The following is a 20933-nucleotide window of genomic DNA, read 5'->3' on the forward strand; positions in this document are numbered from 1 at the left end:
CCCTTCTCCTTTCCTTCCAACAGAGGTTATTCCTGGCAAAGTCCCTGCAAGGGAGTGTGATACCACCTGAGAAGCAAAGCAGACCCAGATACAAATCATTCTACTCAAGCCTTGGAGTAACCTTCAAAGAAAAACAAATTCCATACCAGCCAGAATCTGAGTGGAGGCCAAGAACTGCCAACATATTTGGAAAGCCAAAACCCTACAGAAATATGGTCCCTAACCACCTTGTAGATAGACCATCAGTGGAGAATGAAAGTGAGTTGGAATTTTGTTACTTACAAACCCACCACTAAATTCAGCATTCAGGAGTTTATACCAATAGCAGACCTAACTTATCCGCGTGAAAATAACACCAAGTAAAACTCATAACATCAAAAAAGGCTAATTCAGAGCTATACAGAATTCCCATATGTTTAATGTTGCCACAAATTCTTCAATTCCCATTCACAAACATGCATATTAAGAATTTAAAACATGCAATGGATTTGAATAAAGTAGAGCTATCAACTGAAACTGAATAGTTTGTGGGCTGTCAGAATCAGTTCAACATTTTTCTTATATATTTGCAAATATGTGACTTTATAGTTAAGCCAAAGTCAGCCCATTGTACTTATGCCTTAGATTTAAATTGAGAACACTGGCAAGTCCCAAGGGGAGAAGAAGCAAAACCATAAATGAAGCCCTGGTTTTCTTGTATATACAACTGTATGAACAGGAGAAGGGAAATGGTATCTTGATGGTCCTAGAGGCAGCAATGCCAAAGTCATTCCCTTGAGTGTTAACATTAAAAAAAAAAAAAAAAAAAAATCACACACTATTTTCCTTTAACCCACATTGCTTCTGTGAAGATAACCTTAAAAAAGTCCAGAACAACATTGCCAAATGTTCAAACTCTCTTCAGGGTTTTGCCTGGTCCTTTTCATAAGAAAGGGTAGATTGATTCTGAGCTTTTTGGCAAGCCCCAAATTAGATTTAGGAAAGGAAAAGATGTTTTATTTTTATTTTATGGAAAGAATGAGTAGTAAATAGGTACCCTCGACTATTTGATTTCTGCTTTTGGACTATCTTATCGGTAAATTTGATGTTTGGCACTCTGGAGGTAACAGTTCCCAAAAGTAAAAATTATCCTTGGGTTAAAATGCTGGATGATGCAGCAACATGGATGCAGCTAGAGATGATCACACTGAGTGAAGGAAGTCAGACAGAGAAAGACAAATATTATATGATATCGCTTATATGTGGAATCTAAAAAAATGCTACAAATGAACTTGTTTACAAAACAGAAATAGACTCACAGACATAGAGACAAACTTATGGTTACCAAAGGGGAAAGAGGGATGAGGAGAGATAAATTAGGAGCTTGGGATTAACAGATACACACCACTATATATAAAATAAACAACAAGGACCTACTATAGAGCACAGGGAACTATATTCAATATCTTGTAATAACTATAATGGAAAAGAAACTGAAAAAGAATATATATATATATATATATACATATATATATATATATATGTATATATATGTATCACTTTGCTGTATACCAGAAACAAACACAACAATGTAAATAAACTATTCTTCAATAAAAAATAAAATTTAAAAAATTGCTGGGAGAATGGTTGTGATAGTCATAAAAAGGCAGCCTTCAACTGACAAAACCCCCTATCATATTTTGGAAGAAATGGAGTACCCACTCTATTCACATAGGTACACCCACTCACTCTTCTAGCACTTATTCAGTGATGAAGTCTCTTTTTGTTGCCCAACACAGTACAGATTTTTTTTAAAGGAGCCAGACAGGGAATGCAGGAACCATGTAGTTCAGCATTCTCATGGAAAAGTGAGGTTCAGAGACTTGCTTAAGAACACGTGGTAGGTAGTCCCAGAATAATGAGAACTTAAAATAACTTTTTGAGTATCTTGGGTAGACTATCCACTGAATTCTGGTTCACAGTATCAATATTTTTTCAGCCACAGGAGAAAGAAGATTGTTAGCCCAGGATCTGAGCTGGGTCCCTCAGCGTTAATTTATGTGTCTATGAGACACTTGCTCAGCCAGTAGCTAGAACCCAGGATGCAAGATACCTGTGAAACACTTCTTGGATATCCCAGAGAACTACCTCTTCCGTATTCTACTTCAATGATAAGCAAGTATCACTGTCTGCTAGCCTCACTGGTTTCTGAAATCACTAGAAATGCGTTGGCCTATTGTTTATTGTGCTTAATGAGACCACTCTTCACCCAGTTAAATGCCCCAGGTCCAAAAGCTGAGTCATCCCGGCCAGCTGCTCTTCTGTCACCAGTCACATTCCAACAGGACCAAGTCTTTTTTTTTCTTTTTTTTAATTGAAGTATAGTTGATTTACAGTGTGGTGTTAATTTCTGCTGTACAAAAAAGTGACTCACTTATACATATATATATATATATATATATATACACATTCTTTTTTATATTCTTTTCCATTATGGTTTATCCCAGGACATTGGATATAGTTCCCTGTCCTATACAGTAGGACCTTGTCCATCCATTCTAAATGTAATAGTTTGCATCTACTAACTCCAGACTCCCACTTCACCCTCACCCACCCCTCTACCCCTTGGCGATCACAAGTCTGCTCTATGTCTTAATGATCAACAGATAGTCTCCTCCTTCCCTGCCACTGAGATGGCCTTAGGTCCTTGCTGTCTCTTACAGTTTTATTACAGTACTGTTGTTTTTTTTTAAAGCTGGGCCTTACTTGTCTCCATGCCTTCATTCACTGTGCAAAACACCTCCAGAGAAACCTTTGCAAAATGGAAATCTAATTCTCACCAGTATTTACCTGCTCAGAATGTTTCGGTAATTTTCCTATCATTTACAAAAATAAGTCCAAATTCAGTATGGCATGGCATGGGAATGCTCCCATCCAGCCTCAGTCAGTCTCTCTGATTTTGCTGCCACTGTGTCTCCTTCCCCTGCTCCATTACCCCGTCCCATATTCACATCCGTGCCAAACACCCTCTCCTTCATTGATGTCTTGTCCAGAGAGCAAACACCCATTTCCCTCCTACATCAAGAATGATCTTCCGTACAAAGCCCTTGCTCTGGCTTTCTCACCTGGATGCTACTGTACTGTGTTATCCTGTCCATAACAGTTTATTCACATATGCATCTTCCTCTCCCACACAAGCTCTTCTTTTTATTTCTGGGGCTAAATACATGACAGACACATTCCTATGTGTGACATTTTATGGGCACATCTAGAATTATGTCCAAGGGCTGCTACTTCACCTTATTCTGTCCTACCTAAGACGGTATATAAAAATATGTGATGACTACGTCTCTAATAGGGAGCTCCTTAAAATAATATAATTTATATGCTTCAGTGCTTTACTAACAAAAGTGCAATTCACCCCACTGATAATCTCTCCAAACCAGTGTTTAGAAATGCTGCAGTGGGGTCTTTGTCTTCCCCATCCTTGTAACCTCAGTCTACTCCAGGGCCTAGCACATGGTAGGTAATGAATACATGTTTGCCGAATGAATAAGTGAATGAGCTCAGGGTTGGAGGTTGCCATGCGGACATCTGGAATTTTCAGCTTCTGATAGGAGTCATTCCAAATAAGGCTCATATAAATGAATCCACAATGTCACAAACTGTTCTAAAGAAAATTACTTTTCTGATTTTACTTTCCTTGGATATGTGCATTAAATATATCAAGTATTTAACTATTTTTATGTCCCTTCTTTATAAATTGCCAGCCATAAGACACTGCATCAAAAATAAGTCTAATATAAAAATCAAGTTAAAGGGAAAGGGAAAGGGAACTGTTTCTACTTCCAGTTAGATAATAATTCTTTAGGCTCACGCCAGTCTTCTCTTTTCAGTTCAATCCCATTAAATACACACATACACACACACACACACACACACACACACTGGCAAGCAGTTTAGTTACTTGCAGATCATCTCGATCTTTTCAAGGCCAGTTATTAAGCTTAATGAGGGCTACTGCAGTGCTAGTTTAGGCTTCCTACTTAGTCATGACATTTCTGAAATCTCTACTGAATTTCTCAGGCGTTAAAGAAATCTCTCCACTGTGGATATTAGTACATGACTGTCTCCCAGTCTGGGAATTATTCAGCTTACAAATCCCTTGTGCTTTCTTTGCTCAGACCCACTGAGTTTCACACTATGTGTGTATGGCTTCATATTCAGCCAAAGGCTTAAGCAGACCCCTAAGGAGTGTTCTTAAGCTCTTCCACGGGTTTCTCCCTCCCTTCCAATTCTCTGCTCCTCAAATTCCAGTTGCCTCAGGCTCTCTGAACTTCTGTCTGTGTCCTCAAGTCAGTATACACCTGTGCTCTGTTTGAGATCTCTCTCTTCACACCATGATACAAACATACCTCTAGGCAGCGAGGCAGGGCTAGCATAGGGCTTAGCTTTTAGTTTCCTGTCTCTCCAGGATTACAGTACTACGTATCCCGTCATCTCAATATCTGTGAACAATTGCTCCATACATTCTTTCCAGTTTTCTTCCTGTTGATGGCAGAGGAATAGCTCTAGGCCTAATTACCCTATTATGATGAGAACTTTATTTGAATTAGATTTTCTATGAAACTTTTTAGTCGTTTTGGCACACTTTCTTCTTTGCAGGCAATTTGAGTTTAAATATACAGAAAAAACTACCTATTAAACTACATTTCTAGCACATCAATGTTCACAGTGAAATGGTACATATAGAGTTGAAATACCATTTTCAAAAAGCTGGCAATTCCAGAAATTATGTATAGAATTCTCCTATTTTCGGATTTTCTTTGAATCTGTTCCTTTGGTTGTGACATGATCCTATCAGTCTTGAGAGAACTATTTACTAGAGTAGTCTTTCACTCTACTAGATATGGTGATCTCTCTTTATGGGTTTCTTTTCCCACCTCCGATTATCTCCTGCCGAATTGTAGTGTTCTCTCATCGGTTCTCAGGAACTGATAACACTTTCATTTAACACTCTTGCCTCCTCCATTATTTTTTTTTTAAAGATTTATTATTATTTATCTCTTTTATTTATATTTGGCTGCTTCAGGTCTTAGTTGAGGCTCGCGGGCTTCTCTCTAGTTGTGGCACGCATGTGGGATCTTCCCTGACCAGAGATCGAACCCACGTCCCCTGCATTGTAAGGCGGATTCCTTACCACTGGACCACCAGGGTAGGCCCTTACCTCCTCTATTCTTTACAACATCTTTTCTTCATCTGACTGTGACACCACGCTCTCCTGATGTTGCTTACTGACCCCTTCTCAGTATTGTTTGTGGGTTCATTCTCTTCCCAAATTTTAAATTTGGGCTCAGTCCTCTAGGCTCTTTTCTCTGACTCTGCTTATTCCCTAGGTGATCTAAACCATTGCCATGCCTTTAATGTCATGTGTAAGTCTATGTGTCCTGAAGATAGATCTCCAATTAAGACGTCTTTCCTGACCTTCAGATCTCTATATGCAATTCTTTTGGAAATCACCATTTGGATGATTACATTTAGAAAATAGGGAGTTCCCTGGTGGCCTAGTGGTTAGGATTCCAGACTTTCACTGCCATGGCCCGGGTTCAATCCCTGGTTGGGGAACTGAGATCCCACAAGCTGCATGGCGCAGCCCAAAAAAAGGAAAAAAAATATGCCCCAAATTTCACTATTGTTATTCCTCCACAAATCTGCTCCTCATCCAATCGTTTCAACCCACCTGCTCAAGCAATCAACATGAGAGTTATCTTTCACATGAGCTCCTTCTCCCTTGTCTTCCTCAACCATAAGCTAGTTTTGATGACCTTACCTCCAAAACCTGTCTACACTTTATTTACTCCATCTCTGCTACTACCCCCTTCCTGTCTTATCTCACTTGCACTTTTACTCTGTTCTCCAATCACTCGTTCCAGTGAGCTGTTTTTAAAAATATAAAATGTTTTAAGGGTAAGATATATTTTAAACTATAAACACATGTCATGACTCTGCTCAAAAACCTTTCATAATTACACTTACAAAAACAAAATTCATAACATAGAGTTTTTCACTAGATTTCAGCCACTTAGGGCTGTTTTCAATTCAAGAATTTTACAAATGCTTCGCGCTTTCTTCACTTTGTTCATTTCTATTTAGCGTCCACATCTCAGATTAAGTGAGACTTCCTAAGAGATATCATCTCTATTGCTTAAGGTTCTCCATAGAAGCAGAACCAACAGGCTGTGTGTATCTATAGATATAATATATATATTACAAATATATATACTATATAGACGGAGGGAGGGAGGGAGAGAGAGAGATAGAGAGAGCGAGATTCATTATAAAGAATTGGCTCACGTGATTATGGAGACTGACCAATCCCAGGATGTGCAGTCGGCAAGCTAGAGAACTAGGAGAGCCCATGATGTAGTTCTGGTGCAAATGTTGGCAGACTTGAGACCCAGGAAGAGCTGATATTTCAGTTCAAGTCAGAAGGCAGAAAAAACTGGTGTCCCAGCTAGAAGGCAGTAAGGCAGGAGGAGTTTTCTCTTACTTGAACTTTTTATTCTATTCAGGCCTTCAACTGATTGGATGAGGCCCACCACATAAGGGAGAGCAATCTGCTTTATTCCCTTAGTCAACCAATTCAAATGTTAATCTCATCCAGAAGCACCCTCACAGACACACCCAGAATAATTTTTTAACCAAGTACCTAGAGACCCCATGGCCCAGTCAAACTGACACATCAAATGAACCATCACATCATCTGTGACCTACAAAATTTAAAAAGTGCTTCTGTGGCCTGTTTATTTTCTTCATTGTACATATTACCATTTATTTATTTACTTGTTTATTTTTGTGTTTATTACTTTTGTGCTTGTTTAATGGCTGTAAGCTCTATGAAGACAGAGCTCCTGATTGTTTGGTTTACCATTGTATACTTAACGTCTAATACAGCAATTGTCTATCTCTAAGATTAAAATTCTAAATAGTGTTTAGATCACATTTAATATAGATGCTCACATTTAATATACATGTAGCACTAAATTATACTACGTGCTCTCCTATGTTATACCAGAATATTAGCACCTAGTTGGTATTTTTGATAATATCTATGCCAGTAAGTGAATTCATGAATTCATGTATTTTTTAAATTTGATTACTTGTCTCTTTGAAATTCTATAGCTGAAGTAAATTTTAAAAGCCTTAAATCAAGTGTCCAAATGCCTTTTAAAAAACTATGAAATTTTGTCTAAGATACCATTGCCATTGGTCTTACTCTCTAAGAGGAAAGGAAAGACTTTTATGTAGAATAGTCAAATATAGCTGGAGAAAATTGTATATGGTTAGACTTTTGGATGCCTGAGGGAAGGGCATCAAAGCAGCTCAAGGACTTCAATATTCTTTTGAAGATATTACCATACAACATGATCCCATCTCTACCAACGCATTGGTACTAACTGTGGCGCTCTAACTCGTGGTTTGCCCCATCCACTCAGGACTGTGGGAGTGGCAACACCAGTGGTCTTGATTGTTGACTGCCCAAACCATCATATGGACACACTGTGGCCAACAGAGCCAACCAGAGTTTGAAGGGCTGATTCGTTCAGTGTCAGCAGTTTTCAAAGGAACCAAATCAGGAAGTTTGGCTTCTCTCCTGACCTAATGTTTAGCAGACCTTAGCTAAAATATGTGTGTACAAATGTGTGTGTGTGTGTGTGTGTGCATGCTGCACATGTATGTGAAATATCTTGAACAACTAATTTTTTGACTCAAAAAAAATTAAAGAGAAAAACATGGTTTGATGACCTTGATTTTTTTTTGTTTCAAAGGCTTTTATGGACCTTGGCTCATGTCAACCCCGGTGAATATGGCCTGATCTCAGGCATAGTCCATTTTTACAAAAATGTTTTGGATCTTTCAAACTTGATATTGATAACTGAAACTGAGCAGAGAGACCTTAGCATCTGGTTTTGATGAATGTGGTCTGCTTGTACTTTAAAGGAAAAGCTTTCAGGAAAACACTGGAAATTCTTGCTCAGAAAATCAAAGTCTAATACAGTTTTTCAATACCCGATACTTGTATGTTACAAGTGACCTTGGAGACTTTATTCCACCAGCTCCACATATTTTTTACATTACAGCATTATGGCATTATGCTTTATTTTAGGATATATTTAGGTTTTTGTTCTAGGGTTTGTTTGTTTGCTTTTTTTTTTTTTTTTGTATACTTGTTTTCTTTTCTGTCCTATATACAAAGATAACGTCTTATTTGGAGAAAACTCTGATACTCTCATTTTTAAATAAGATGAATTGGTTCTCTGTGTCACAGGACAATACTTGCTACCAAAATCAAAATGATTTCTACCATTTCTTATTAAACTGACAGAAAGATATCATGTTCCAGCACAACATAGCAAAAGATTGACCAGGTAGGAATATCCTCTGGTAAACTATAATTTTCTAAGGATTGTAATGATGTATTTTCTATTATTATATATTCAAAGTATATCTAGCCCAGGGCCTTGCAGATTGCAGATCCTCAAATCAAATCAGAAAAACAAATGAATGAATGCTTCTTGAAACACCTAATTTTAGAAATTTAATTACAAATATATTGAATAATCAAATAATTATTTTAATTTCTGAGGGCTTGATTCTGAAGTCATCAGAGTCCTCGATTTTCCTTTCCTCTGTGTTATGCTGCCTACAAATCCACACTCTCAAAGAAGAAAAGGAGGACAGAGAATAAAAGCTAATGTTTCATCTTATATGTATTTCTTCTTCTGAAATCCTCTGGTGAAGGGTTATTGTGAGAAAGTAATTAAAGCCAGTGTCTAAAATGAGGCTTGGGGATTATCAATAGACATCATTTATCAGGGTTGTCCCTGTTCTACATCAAAAGAAATAATCAAGAGAGCGTTTCCCAGAGATCGTTGTGCATTGGCTGTGCTAAAAAATTACTGTATCCAAATGAGGAAGAGTAAAACCATTTGTGCATGCAGAATATCTACCTACTTTATGATTGAAGTGTTTTTCTTTCTATTTTTCTAATGAAAGCCATGGGATAATGTGAATCTATGTAAAATATTATGGTTCCAATGTTGAGTGCTATAATAAAATGACCTTTTCTCTGTATTTCCACTAATTGGCTTTTAAGATGCTTTTGATGTGGCTGAAAAGGTCAAAGATCAATGAGTGCCTTGTTAGTCTAAATCGTTTATTTTATCAGAAAAAAAAAAACACAAGCTATTGAAAAAAATAGTATTTTGAAAGAAATACACAGTCTATTTGCCTTTGGCAGGCTCCACAATTTTTCTTTGGCTCCTCCAAGCATGGGATGGTCTAATCAGGAGATTATCAAGTAGACTCAAGAAGTATAACAAAGTTTTGTGCTGCAGTAAATATTTATAAAACAAAACTCTGGAAAAATCCATGATACATTTTCTGTTACTAATTTAGGAACCCAAGGTATTTCTGAAATCATATGGTATCAAATTGCCTGAAGAAACATGGGTCACATTGTCATTAGATAATTGCTACTATATATTTCAAGAACTAATCAAATTTATGCTACAAGAGAAAACAAAATAGAGAGTAACATGGCAGAACGTTAAAATAAAATGTTATCCAATTTGTAACTTTAAAAATATTTAATCTTAAATATAATGATGTTGATTCATGGAGGAAATAACCAATATGATCTGACCTCTTAGGATACTATGCTTACATTTTTATAAAAGTGAAGGACACAATTTCTGTTATTGCCAAGAACTAACTTGTACGTAAACAACTGATTAAATTCGCTGAAATCTGTGCTCATTATGTTTAAAGGACAGAGATAGGCAATGTTCTGCCTGCATAGTAGTTTGTGCTTAAATTAAGCAATAATCAGAGTTTCAGGACAAGTAAGGGGAGGCTAATGACCGATTAGAAATAGTTTTTGGCCTAAAGCAAGGCATTGGGTCATTAACCCTTAATGATGGTTTATCCAAAAGAAAGCCTCTAGGCTGAGGTCCTTAGTTCTCTTAAACAACACACAGAGACTGAAAGGTATGTTTGACTGCAGGTGATGTTTTAATGGTTACAGCTAACGGAGTGGAATTCACCTGGTCATGTCGAGTTTAATATGCTAGGTTATTGCACAAAAAGAATTGACCAAAGTGCCATGCCATCACTATAATGGCAACATCTCAGTTATACAAAATTTTATTCCCTTTTCTATTCATTTATTCCATTTATTTATTTACTTATCATTTGTTTATTCATTTATTTAATAAATATTTTTGAGCACCTACTCAATGACTAGGACTCCACTGGATGCTGGGAAAAAATGATGTTCTCAAGATATTTGTAATGTAGGTGGGGAAAGACATGTAAAAAGGCAATTTTTGTACACTGTTACGATAAAGGATTTACAGGCTGCTTTCTGAGTAAATGGGAGGCGTTAACAGACGTTAGGGAGGATGTAAAGTCTAAAACTTAATATGATAATTAAAAGGTAACCGTGCTGGGAATTCCCTGGTGGTCCAGTGGTTAGGACTCCGTGCGTTCACTGCTTGAGGGTGAGGGTTCGATCCCTGGTCAGGGAACTAACATCCCACAAGCCATGCAGTGTGGCCAAAAATTAAAAAAAAAAAAAAGAGGTAACCATGCTGACGTGGCTTCCACAGCAAATGGAGGAAAGTCTAGTTAGGGAAAAAGCTGAGAAGAGAGAGAGAGAATAAGTACAAAGAAGCTAGAGAAGGGATATTTTAACCTACTAGATTCTGATTACCACTAGGCAAACTGTTTTAATTCCTTGAATTCTCTCTGTAGGGTGATGGACAGATTGTTTCTTATCCCAACGTGTTTAATACTTGTAGTAGCTGTGAACTTTAAATAGATCTAATGATTCTTTGGCACTTAATCTAAAATATATTTGGAGAAAATCCTAGAGGACCTTCACACTTAAGCAATTGTGTGACTCTACCCATCCCCCAAACCCATTTCCTCTGGCTTCTGGTTGGGAAATCTTGCCTTTTTTTAGCTCACAGACAGACTAGATAATCTTTTGCTTAATTTGTGCAATATTCATTCATTTATCACAAGCTGTGGGCATTTTATTTTAGTTTATATCAGGAAGTCTAATTTAGGCTTAGCAGTTCATTAAGACAATTCTTTTCTAACTGATTATTTGGCTTTTCTTCTCACAGTGGAAATTACCTCTTATTTATTTTATAACTATTTTCTTTATAAGATAATGGAAAAAGAAATTAGGAAAGCAAAGGGTAGACAAATGGGGACAATATCCCTAAGATAGACTTGATTAAATTTCCAGAGACCTAGGACCACTAAGGCTCCCATCTCCAAGAAAATATTAGCTTCAAGGCAAATACTGCATGCTACCTGCGGTTATTCAAATAGAAAAGTGAAGGAACTTGTGATGAGCTAAAGTCCCTGTTTCACGCTTCTAAAATTTTAGACCAATGACAACTTGCTTCGATTCTGTCCTTTCTATTTCCTCCTTCAGTAAAGATTTTTTTTTAAGCATGAGAAACTACGCAAGACAATGTTAAATCAAATACACAGGCCACAAAAGTGTATTCATTACAGTATTGATTATGTTCCTACATCCATGCATTCACAGAAAAACTAACAATGGGCCTATAGATGATTTGATATCACCTTAAAAATATTTCTCTATGTATGAAAATTTTTCCACAATGAAAATATATTACATTTATAGCCCAAAGAACAATTATTTTTACATTAACACACTTCTCTCTTTTGTCGTTTTGTTATAAAATCCTCACTACAGTGCTTATTTCTTATCTTCTTCTGTGGGGTAATAACTGATTCACATTTCCATAATGAATACTAAAAGTTTGTTCAAATTTCAAGAAAATTCTGATAGTCTTCATAGGTTTTTATTTGGAAAAAAAATGAACTCTCTTGCTAAAAACAGTTATTCTGGATTTCTGTAATTCCTCTGGTAACACATTAATCTAGAATGCGTATTTTGTAGCATTTCCTTCTTTCTTTGAGAATCCTTTGTCAAACGAAGTCTTATGGTGACCTTCGATGTATACATACAATAGCCAAAAGTACAGTCATGTGGTCCAAGCGGCAGAATTTTCTCTCCTGGCCTCTCTTCCATCTCCACTCCAGCCTCACCTCTTACTGAGGCTCTCAGGAACACTGTCTGAAAGCCCCCCATATTGAATAAGCCATAACTTGCTCCATGAGTTTTCTGAAGTTCGAACCTTTAACCTGTATCATGTAATCCAAAGAGTTTTTGAAATTTCCAAAATTTAAATATTCTCAGGAATCTTGTTTTTGTTTGTCTTTTCTGGTTCCTTGTAAACAATTTTGGGAAACAGATCTTCTGCAATCAGAAAGGTTAGCAATAGACTATTATAGATTTTATTTACCACTATCTGAGATTGAAAGTATATCTTTTCAAATAACCTCAGAAAGTATTATGTGTCTGCAGGTCTTGTGTGTGCCTTGGGATGTAAATCCTTAAAATGTGTGAGCTTCAGGATGAGATCTAGGATTATGAAGGCTTTAGTTCAGTCAAGTTTCCCTCCTGACAACATTTGCTTTTGCTGCTCTCCCCTCTGCCCTGCAGAATCAGATGTGAGAAGGTACTAGTGGGTCACTTCTGAATGAGCATAGGCAATCCTACACTTGAAGGATATCCTGTGACCTTACTTTTTGGTATCAAACAGAAGAGAATTTTACTTAAGTTAACTGTACTCATGGGCACACTGGGTGAAGACAGAACCTGTAAGTGTTTGACCACATTTTCAGCAAGGTGCCTACCAGAACTCCAGACCTTCTTGGGGGCAAGAGGTGATCCTTACGAACCTCTGTAACTCTACTGCAAGGCAACTAAGAACATTCTTTGAATCAATGAATGGATTAATGCGCACAGAGAGTACAATGTATTGATCATTGATTTGTTGATATGAATAAAATAGCACCAGCTTTTTTTTGACCAAGGTCAAGGAAGCCATACAGCTGATCTTGGTTTGGAATTGCCAATCTCCTAAACCAGAGGCAGCAGGTTATATTCACCTATCCTTAAAATAAATACCTACTTATTGTAATACATACCTAGATATTATAAATTATCACCAAATCTAAGGCTCCCTGGGACTCTGTTAAAATAACTCAGACTTAATGAATTACAGTGACTGCAGAACTCAAAGCATAAGGAGACTTTTGCACAATACTATCGTTCCTAGAATAGTAATATTGTTAGACTGCAGACTTACATTGCATACTTCAGGAATCCAGCAAGGAATAAAACCAAAGGCATTCCATTCAATTAAAAACAAATTGAACTGGTATCCTAAAATAAAATATTTAGAAACCTGCACCCCAAGTAGATTATGACTTGTAGGTAAACATACGGTGTAATGTGGGTTATATATCCCTGCTGATAGAAAATAATGCTGCATAAGTTGCCTGGCATCTTTTGCTGTAAAGAGTTGTTTGATAGAAAAGTAAGTACTGTGAATATTTTGTAGAAGAATATTCTTAGCATTTCAGAAACAGCTAACTGAACAATCCTTCAATTTGTAAGTAAGTAGGAATGAGCGCTCCTTCAGACAAATGTGGTGTCATCGGTTTTGTTTACTGATTCCTTATGCTAGAGCAAGTGAAACCACGAAAGAGTTAACGCTTTAGCAAAAGTGCCTTTATTCCCAGGGAGGAAATAACCAATGGGGGGAAATCTAGCTGCCTGAGTAATGGGAAAAATACACGGGGCCACAAAATCTTTAAGATCAGACATTGTAGCATCTGTTAACTAATGCAGAGTGACAGGGAACTTCTGTGAAAGTGTATGCTGAGAATATAAATAGTGGAATACTGTAATTCATTACAATTACATTGCATAGAATAAAAATGAAAGGAATTCTTCTTGACTGAAAGCTTGGAATGTTCCTATATCAATTTTAATAAGAAATTCTGACTGTTTCAAGACCCACCCATAAATCAAAAAAAGGAACTTATACCAGACTGGTTGTATACGGTCAAAAATATAATACACGGAGCTCCCTTCTATGTTAGCCCATGAGCACAGAGCAAGCCATCAGAACCCAAATACCAAAGCAATACAGTTTGCTGGTGTGCAAATGATGGAAAAACTTTGTTTTACACTGAATCATAGCCCACACCCACCCACCCAGCAGACTGTCACTCAAAACAATACAAGTGTCTTTACGATCTCTTTCTGTCAGAGATTAGAATGTGGAGAACCTTAGTGTTTTAGTATAGTTGCAGGCCAGATCTGAAAAAAAGGTACTCATTATAACAAATTAAAGAAAGAAAATCCTTTCAGTAGGCTGTAATGACTTCGTGCTCTAATTCTGCAGGCACTGGGAGGTCAAAGGCATACCTTCCCCTATAGCCATATATGGCCTGAGGGCCATTGGACCTTTTTTTTTTTAAAGATGAATGTTCTGCTATGAGCATGCTCCTAGAATCCAGTGACGTTCTTACTCAGGGTGGTCTGTAAATATTCTAAATCTTTGCTTACTATATAAAATTACAAGGAAGTGTTATCTTGCATCACTCACAAGCACTAGATTCCTCAAGCTGTGCAAACCTTACTAAGAAATTTTCTTTTTAAAAAAATAAGATGGCTTTATTTTTTTCCCCCGCTTTTAGGTAAGAGTTGCCTTTTGGTTTTCTATATTCTGGCTTTTAAAAAAGGTGTAAAATGTTACGCTTATAAGTCAAGTATATCACTCAGCTTTTGCTTTAAAATACATGGAAAGATCAGTTTTCTACAGGCAGTTTTGTCTGTCTCTCCCTGTCTGTTTCTTTGCCTTACTCTCTGGCTTCACGCTGTGTTTGCTTCACTTTAAAAGGGAGATTTCTCTCACTTTCCCTACTTTCTGATCTTTCATCTAAACCACCCTGAGTGCACGAGCAGAATCCCAGATGAAGATGGAAAAGATGAAAAGGCACTTAAAATATATCCCAGTTATCCAGGAAAAGAGGACAGCGGGGCTGGGGGAGAAATAGATCCATTTTTAAGTAAATGTACGAATGAGCGGAAACACATTTTGTCAGAGCTTTACTCTTGCTCCGTTGGTGTTTTGATTTTGTTTTTGCTTTTTTCACGCTCGTGGTATAATGAATTGTATTGCTTTTAACTTGATGATGAGATACAAACCACAATGTTGAATTAATACTGGCACATGTCCCAGCTGCATGATACTGTTAATGTCATCTTGCCATCTATATGAATTCCCTCTCAAATTAATATTGTCTGGTGACCAAATGTTGAGAACTGGACCAATAGCTGTGCACTCTTTCAGCTTCTAAGGAATTAAAGTGATTTTCCTGCTTATGGCTCTGATGTAGGGGAAGGCAAAGTTGTGCGTTTTGCTTTAACAGATGCAATGTTTTGCCAAATCAGACGTCTTTCCTCATGGGATGAGATTATAATGGCATTACAAAGTAGTTCTCTTGAAACCTTCTAAAACAGATTATGTTCTTAAAAAACTTGATTCTTGACTTTGCATGTTTTAGCACTGCATTCCATTAAACCTGTGTTTGAAGTTACTAGGATTTGCTAAAATATTTGATAATGCCTAAGCAGATAAGAGATTATATGCTTTACATATATCGTGGAAGGATTTGTTCCAGCTTGGATACAGGGTATTAATTGGCCACCTACAGTGAGCAGTGTTTAATATTTTGCCCCTACCCCCCGGCCTCACTCCTTTCTTGCTGCTTTTCAGGCAGAAGAGTATGTAAGTATTCTCTGAACTAAATTTGCTAACTTTCTGGAACACATTTAAACAATGTGTGCTACTTGTGTCATATTACATTAACTTCACTTCTAATGACAAGTTGTATATATCTGTAATAAATAGCCCCTCAGGGATCAGATCAAGATTAAGGGAAAGAAAGTACATTGCTGTAGTTAAGTAATTTACAATATCTCAGTAAATGCTTGCAAAGAAACGTTTGTATTGGGAGAGCTGGTTAACAGCACTTGTGGACGCTGATGATTGTAGGATGTTAAACTCTCCAGTGGAAAGTTACAATCCCTTGGGTTCAATGTTTTAAAAGGCACCTTTAAACTCTTCACTGTTTGATACTCTATTGTCCACCATATCATAGAATGTTTACAACAGAAAATCACCAGTTTTAAACAGACGAACCTGGGCCCAGGACAATGGTGGTGGTCAGGGCAGGGGTGATATGCCAGGAGGGAGAATCTCATCAGTGGTCATGAGGTTGAGAAGAAAACCTTATTTAAATCGAAAAATTATCCCTGATATGTTCATTTCAAGTCAAAGTATTTTTAATTAATTAGAACGACACACAGAAGAAAAAATACAAATATTTATGGGTAGAGCACAGTCAAGTTAAGCCATTTGGGTCTGATTAACCAGGGCATGTGCAGGGTAACAGACCATGCAGCGAAGCCTGCAAGACTGGCCCCTCCACTAATGTGAGATTAAAATAGTCCACACTGAGTGGACGAGTCCTCAGTTTAGGGCCTGCTCAGATTTACCTGCTGACAAGGAAAGTCGGTATCCCAGGATGTAAAATTTGGTCCTTTCCCCCTTCCAAGGAGTTCAGTCCTGTTCCAGATTTGAACTTAAACGTCGAATCTCTTCTGGATGATTAGTATTTGAACGGCATTCAGCAAATCTTGTTTTGGGGTTTGGACAGTTTTCATCCATTTCTGTGTTAAGTAGTTGGCAGAGATGTCCTGTGAAACCAGAGTGCTTAATATCTTGTCTTTCAGGAAACTTCTGAGAGAAGTGATTTTCATCTATCTATTGGGGTGGCCAAAAAGTTCGTTTGGGTTTTCCGTAACATCTTAGGGAAAAACCTAAACGAACTTCTTGGCCACCCCAATACTTTGGCATTTAGTCGATTTCTGGAAGGAGTTGAACCGAGGAAGCAAGTCAAATCTAAGCAGTCCCTGCCCTTGCTGGGGTTTCTCTTTGTTGTGGATTCATGCCTGCTGTTTAGTTGGAAGTGAATTGAACATCAAATGCATTGTTATACAACTCAAACATGAAATGAAATACCTTTCAAATCCTCCCCAAAATCATGGTGCCTGAGGTGTCTCAGTCATCATGGAAGCTATCTCAGTCTTTTATTATTTAACCCCATTGCACATATAGATGGGGCTTCCCTGGTCTATTACAATACTGCAAGGCACTCAGGGATACCTGGGACCTTTGGGTGGGTTTTTGAGTATCTTGAAGCTGTCCACTAGGGAAAGTCAAATAGTCCACCAAGGAAAGTCTTGAGGCATCCCAGGAGGGCAAGCCCTAGTCAAGCCGCTGCTTGCTGAGGCAGGGAAGTTCTCACCTGTTGCTGACTGGGTGATGTTGGTTCTTGCTCCCATGAAGGAGATAGGAGATGACTCAGCGCAGCAAAGGGGCCCCATGGCAGTCCTCTGCCAAGAGGTCCCACATGTCTATCTACCTCAGCCTCTCCATCTTGCTCACACTGACCACGTGATGGGCTGCCAGGAAGCAGGCTTTTGAACCCCCCCTGATATCCTCTCCACTGTTGGCTCTCTGGCTCAAGGGAACTCTCAGAGAAACAACAACCTTAGCTTTAAGCAACAATCTATCCCTTGCCTGATATTTGACAGGCGTAAGAGGCAGCTACAATAAATCCATTCAATCTTAATGGATTTAAGTTTGGGGAAATCAAAGCCAGGAAAGTCAGTAGGCTTTTCCCTCTGCTTTTCACTTGTTCCTAACCATGTCTGATGCAATGAACTACAGCCCACAATTGGCTAGAAGGGGAGGATGGAGAAGATCCACGGAGTACAGAAAAGGCAAAAGAGTTAATGCTCTTAAAAAAAACTATCTCCTCACATTTGGGGGATGGTCTAGAACTTTGTTCACCCCCTTAGACTGAATAATCGACAGCTCTTTGGACAAATGAGAGTTTCCCTTCCTTCCTGAAGTCTAGCTTTAAAAAATCTGAGATTGTTTCCACTGAAGTTTTTGTTGGTTCAAAAACTTTTTGAAATCTCTAGTGCAACTGAATGTGTATTTTGTGCCTGAAAGACAATTATTACTTCTAACAGACATACCACTGGTTTACTTCTTTTTATGAGTTTAATTCTAACAGTCCTATTTTCTTTGAATTACTTTTGTGAACATAAAACAAAGTGATCTCACTTTCCATTATTTGTGAACTTCATTTTTTTAAAAGGTAATAAAATAAACTTGATACAAAGTAGTGAAGACCAACCTGGTTTTTGACACCTGTTTAGAATAGATCTGGGACATCCTTAAAAACTTCAAGACATGCCATAAAATTATGTTTTAAAACAGCACCTCCACTTACAAAAAGACATGAAAGCATATTTACCTTTATATATCAATTTAATCTTTAAAATAAATTTATACCAAGTGAAATTTTACAAGGCACAATAGTTTATGTAAAATCAACTATGAAATGATAAAATGTGACAAATTCAAAGATTCTGAGGATAATTGGTCTAAAGAATATAAACACCGATTTTTTTCCTAGCTTTTCCAATTATGCTCCACTGTTATCATTCCCATCTGATATTTAAAAATAATGAGGCACAGAACTATAATGTGAATTCCAAAGTCCTCAAAAATACATCCACTTTTGGCAAAACAAACCTCAAGCCTCCCAACTCTACACATTTCTGTCCCACAATTTCTGGTTCATGAAGGTTTGGCTTCATAGCAAATTATATTTTCCCCAGGGAATAGGTCATTCCCATGGAGAGACATTATTTATTAACAAATTCACTTTTAACAAGCAAATGAGGTCTGTGATTTTTTTCAACATTGACTGATGAATTAAATGATTAGTATGCCACATGACCAGGTTTGGCCAGTTTCTTATTTTGTAAAAATACTATCCAGAGTAGGTAAAACATTTGACGTGGTGATATTACACTGTAAAAAATGACTCCTTCAAGGTCTGAAGAAATGAATCTTCCCTGGAAATGCTGACCTAGTTTATTCCCAGCTAATGATATGGGGAGAATAATGGTGATTGTCTGGACTCTTTTCTTCATCCTCCTAAATCTGTAGGCAGTTCTTAAGCTGGGCCTGGTTGCAGAACAAGTGTTACACTGGAGTCTAATCTTATTTCTCACCCTAATATTTTCTCTCGCTTTGAGTAAAACAGTTAACTAATTGCTCTTCTTTCAGTCCTCCTGCTGTGAGAAGAAGATATGATAGTAATCTTTTTCTTTCCTACAGTGGTGTTAGGAGCAATATTTAGTTAAAGCTTGAAAAGTAAGTTGACAGTAATAAGATAACATTTCATAGCAGATTATTCACACGCTTATGGCTAAACATCCACTGAAATATCTCAATAGAACATACCCAGAGTAATTTTGATATGTGAGCAAAGGTTTCTGGTGATAACATTATCCTTTTTTTTTTGGCAGAAATTTTAACTTCTCAGAAGCTACAGAAAGGACAAGACATAACTGACTTAACACAATTGATTTTATAAATATGCTACAATAGGAGGTAGATTCTTTTTCTCATTCAAGTCCTCAGTGCTGCAAAGTCTCGGTTTCAAGGGGTAGGAGTATTGAATAGGGACAAAACAACTCTATGAGTCTTTTAGTGATTTAGTTTACAAATCGGTATATATCCAGCTATAAGTCTATGTGATATTTTGATGTCATTGTATCACTTTAACTTTGGGACTGTAATCTTCATTGAAACCGGGTTTTTCCATGTTTTCAGAAGCTTCATTCCTTTTTTTCATCTCCACCGTGTGATGCCTGTACAAACAGGGAGTCCCCTTGACCTCAAAAGGAGCTTTGTGCTTAGATTTGCTACTTTGGACACGAAACAAATCAAAAAAAAGGGACATGAAGTTCTAAATTCCACCTGATTTAGTTGGCCTAGTGTCTACAGATATGTCTCTGTAATGCTATATTTTTTTCTTAATTACTTTGTTTGCATTATAAAAGCAAAAAACAGAAATGGATTTCACATTATATACCCAATGCACAAGACTTCCTGCCAAGGCAGGAACAAGTTCAAGTTGCTGCGGTACCATGTATGCACCAGGTTTAATTGTCACGTACATTTCAGAAACCTGTCCATTCTGAGTTGTTTTCTCTTTGAAACTTCAATGAAAATAGCCTTAGAGCTGTATCAAGTGCAACCAACATAAAACAAAATAAATTGCAAACCTACCACGAATTCAAGAATTATGTGGACACCATCTAAGTTACTTTAACGTAAGATATAAATCCAGAGATTTCTCATGCCATCATTTTGTAAATAATTACAGTTCTGCTGAATCTGTTGTATAAAGTTTACATGGGAGGTTCAGCGCACCCTTGCTCTTGTTTAGAACATTCGGAACCACCAGAGAGCTGTTGATATATGGCTGGGCTGTTTCAGTGCCTAAGACATCGACTACATGGGAGCATAATAAACAGGGGCATAAAGACAGGTTTGTGCAAGCAGTTTGGAGTGACCTTTTTGCCAGCTGAAATCCATCTTGCGTACATGGTGCTGATGTGGACAGACATGTAAACTTAGTCTTGTTACCACAACTACTAGTTCTACAAATATACTCAGATGCCCAAAATGTACATCACTCTTAGGAAAGTGATTTTAAATGGTGAGTTGTAGTTGAGGAACAGCAATCCAGATAAGATCAAAACTCATATATTACCAAGAAATCTCTGAGATTGAGTTGACAAAGGTGTTGAAAACATGGAGTTAGGTAGATTTAATCCAAAAGGCTATGAAGTTAAGATCTTCTTGATAGCTTATTTAGATAAAAAGTAGAGCTCGAAGTGTTTTTTTTTTTTTTAAGCAGTAGAAATGCATGAGTTGCTTGCTTCTCAAAGTTAAACTTAGCATAAGAATGGCAAAATCAATGTATCTATAGCAATATGTTTAAATACAAGCACACATAGACTTACCTAATAATTTGAGAAATAAAACAGACATTTG

The sequence above is a fragment of the Eubalaena glacialis genome, chromosome 5, assembly GCF_028564815.1.
Source record: "Eubalaena glacialis isolate mEubGla1 chromosome 5, mEubGla1.1.hap2.+ XY, whole genome shotgun sequence".
NCBI classification, from domain to species: Eukaryota; Metazoa; Chordata; class Mammalia; order Artiodactyla; family Balaenidae; genus Eubalaena; species Eubalaena glacialis.